Here is a 4236-nt window from a genome sequence, read left to right as displayed (position 1 = left end):
TCGTCTCATACATAGTTCGCTTGTAAAGGTCATCTTGGTTCTCGTTCCAATCGATTGTCGGATTATGCTTTCATAACCATAGCATCACTAGGACTATCTCATTGTTTTTCAGGTCTGCTACTTGAAAGGTGGCCATTTCCCTTTGGCTGTCAATGTCCATAGGTACTATCGCCGTATAGGTTATAGGACCCATAGCGCTTGGCTTTCCATCCGCTAAGTAGACTTGTCTCGCTTTCTTTGCTTGTTTGGTGTGGAGGCTGTATTTGTCGCATATTTCTTTGTCGATGAAGTCTTCGGTGGCCCCAGAGTCAAGCATTGCATATATTGTTGTTTCTTTGTTTTCTTCTTTGTATATCTTTGTTTTGATCATCACATGATCTCCCTCTTCTTCTCCTCTTTACGTGTGTAGTGCCATGTAGTAGTTTGCTAACTTGATGGGTTTTCCAGGTCCACATCTTGGGACTCCCAGACCACCGTTTACTGGGGGCTCTCGTCGTTTTCCACCGGTGAATCCTCTGCTATTATTTCACGGATGTTGCTCCTTTTTTGATTTTGGAAATGATTATTTCCAGCAGCTCTATTTCCTTGGTATCCGTTGTCGGGTCCGCTTCGACATTCTCGTATCTGATGTCCTGCTTTTCCGCACCTCAGGCAGAGTTTCCCGTTCATTCTCCTGGCGTATTCTTCCTTAGACAGGTTCAGAGCAGGTCCTGCTCTTGATTTGTCTAACTCCATTGGCTCACCTGGTAGTAATGCTCGACTTTCTCCTCGAGTTGCTTGTGGTTTGAAGGTCCTGTCTACATTCCTGGATGATTGGACCACCTTGTGAGATATAGTGTTTTCCGAGTTGCTTTGAACCATGTTTAATTTGCTTTCTTTATCGATTACCCATCTTGCAAATCGTTCAGCTATCATATAGTGCAGGTCGGAGATTCCCCCTGCCTCTCGGTGTCTCTCGCTGCAGTTTCTCAGGCGGATGATGTAGAGAGTAGCATCATCAAACTCGGCCTCGTATCCCAATAGTCTCCATTTATTCCAGTATCCTGAGAATGTTTGTTTTCCTTGCTGGAGTTTTTCTAGTTTTCATCTTGCAGTTTCTTTGGCGTTAGGATCTCCGAATTGTTCGAAGAGTGTCGCCTTGAACTCTTCGTATATGACCCGTTCCCTCTACTTCCTTTCATCTTGAAAAGGCATGATCCATTGTCCCGCAAGTCCCCTGAGTAGAGATTCCACGTATGGAATCTTAATCTCGTCATGGTGATCTCCATATCCCTTGACAGCAAAATATCCTTCACCTTGCGCTAAGAATATTCATAGCTTGTCTTCAGCTCCTTCGTATGTGTTGGGCTCCTTTGCTTTTGGTCTTTGGACATTTCCTTGCCCTGTATTTTGTGTGGCTGCGAGAAATGCCTGAAACTGATTTTCAGTCATTCCAAGTATGCTGGTTCCTGGTGCCGGAGCAGCTGGGGCCGGTGGCCCAGGTACTGCGGATCCCGACATTCTCTCGGGTCGTGGAGTTCCTGCAAGAGAGCTATCGACTGGTGATCTTTTCTCTGAGGTTACTGGGCTTGCTGCTCTTGAGGGTTCTACTGAGACGTGATCTAAGGTGTCGCTGAATCCTCCTAGGTTAAGGTTTTGATCGTCAATGTAAATATCTCCTTCCCTGTCTGGATTGAAGGATGCCGTCTTGTATCGTTTAGCATTGCACTTAGGTGATGCTTTGTAATGTAATGATCCCTGTCTGAATAATCAGTTCTTGGTGATGGGGAACGATACTTCTCTTTCTCCCTTCTTCTTTCTTTGTCTTACGATAGCTCTAGGCCTCTGCCTACGTTACCGATAGTATAAGACCCTTGTCTTCTATAGGGAACGCCTATCGTAAGCTGTCTCTAACTCGTCTTCATGAAGGACTGTTCTTGGCGTAACAATAATAGTACGATAAAGATAAAGATCGTAAAGATGTTTTATATTCATTAAAGTAATAAGAAGGAAAAGTACTTAGAACAAAGCGTCAAGAACCTATCTTCCTCGGCCGCCTTGGCCTCCTTGTATAGTATTCTTCCCGCCTCTAATCATGTGACCTAAAGTGGTCACATATGCGAAACCAAATCATAACAAACTAGTCATGTGACCAAAGTGATCACAGGCTCAAAACCAATGACCTCGTAACAAGGATATATGCAAAAACTCATCAACCAATCATAACGTAATAAACAAGTCATATGACTCGACTGAGTCATATGCGCGAAACCCATAACCTCATAATGAGGTCATGTGCAAAACATAAATCATATGCGCAAGGCTTACCCGCAAGGCAAACTCGCAAGGCATATTCGCCAGGTGCACGTCTCATGACTCATACTTGAGCCATGTGTGAAAGCATCACAAATCCCACACATAACAAATCATATAACCTAAATGGGTCATATGCGTAAAACAATAACATACCTGTGACTCATAACCATTTGTCATGTGAAAACCTTTTCCATGCCAAGCCACGTTCGTGACATAAAGTGATACTTAAAACATAACACAAAACAAAACTAAGTATCAAACAATACTTAAAACAAACCCAGTATCAAAGCGATACTTAAAATATAACTCAAAATAAAACTAAGTATCAAACGATACTTAAAACAAACCAAGTATCAAAGCGATACTTAAAACATAACTCAAAATAAAACTAATAACTGAGTACCCGTATCGGTTACATTCCCCAAAACACAACTGTTTAAACAAACAAAATCAAATAATCATCAAAAGCGGAGTCTGAGAAATCAAAGGCTTCAATTTCCGCCATCTTCTTTTCATCCCAAGTGTCATTCCAGGGACAAGACGAAATCCTAAGAAAACATTTAGACTCAAAGAAATGTAAATCACAGTAGTTACGAATACCAGATTCACGCTGTACATCAACCCAAGTGTGGTCACAATCAGGACTGTAGTCTATCCAGAGGATTTCGAAGTAGTCTTCAAGTTGGATAACATCGTGGTTCAACAACAGTCCAACAATCTGTTGTCGCAGCCTCACATTGAGTTTCACATAGTTTGATATCATTATGGTATTCGGATGGTGGGTGGTGATCAGATATGATTGTCCAGAGCCTGCTCCATAGCTTGATTTTCATTATCGCTGCTTTCGAATTCTGACTCAAAATGTGGTGCCCAAAACCCATGCCTAGCTTCGAGTTCCACCTGCTATCGCTCAGTCTCTAGCATTGTTGGTGTCCAGCACATTGTGATGTAATTTATCTTTGGAGGGAGGGATTCATTTGGCATGTTGTCTTTCCACCATTCATTCACCATATCCATAGCGTACTCTAGTCCTTCTAGTGGTTCCCAGCTGTTCTCGCTCATTGGGTATCCTTTCCATTTGACTAGAAACTGATCATTTCCATGCCCAAGGCAGTGGTCTCGGATTTCTTCAACTTCCCATTCATCTTTCTTGTCAATGATGATAGGTGCAGGTCGGGAGTGGATTCTTCCAGAGAACTTGGAGTCGTCATTTGGGTGGAATCGTTTGACAGCAGAGGCATGGAAGACTGCAGTATTGCGGCAGTACATGCGTCCATCCATCTGAACAGTGTAGTTTTCTGTATGCTTGTCAAAAGATAAGACCTCGAAAGGTCCTCGCCATTGGGGTTGTAGTTTCTTGCTGCGTCCAACATTGGTAATGAACATGTTTCCATGTACTATGAGCATATCACCTGGTGGAATGGGGACGTGTTTACGTCATTGTTTCTGAGCAGTAGTGGTGCTTCAGAATCGGGCAGCTTTAACAGCTTGGAAGGCATCATTTCGAATTGCCTGATGGTGGTTTAGGTGGTCATCAGAGGCAGTCACGGAGGAGTTCATGAATAGAGTTGTATGTAAGAGAGGGTATTGGCAGCCGAAGATTTCCTTGTATGACAACATTCCCAAGATGTCTGAAAATCCGGCATAGATATATGCAGTGAGCTCAACGAGGGCTGGTTTCCAGTTGGTTTGTTGTTCATCAATCATATTCCTAATTCCGGTCTTGACTTCGTGGATTTTTCATTCTGCTTAGCCATTAGTCATATGATGTCCAGGAGCAGCCATAATATCGTTGATTCCAAGGGAGTTCAAGGTTTGCTTCCAGAATCTGGCAGTAAAATGGGGATCAGCATCACTGACAATAGATATAGAGTATCCATGGGGGGTGAATAGGTATCGTTGGAAGTTATTCCAGGTGTGTAACTGGTACAGGTACTCGGT

The sequence above is a fragment of the Tuber melanosporum genome (genome assembly GCF_000151645.1).
Source record: "Tuber melanosporum whole genome shotgun sequence assembly, scaffold_132, strain Mel28".
Lineage (NCBI taxonomy): Eukaryota > Fungi > Ascomycota > Pezizomycetes > Pezizales > Tuberaceae > Tuber > Tuber melanosporum.
Note: the sequence above shows the minus strand (reverse complement) of the source record.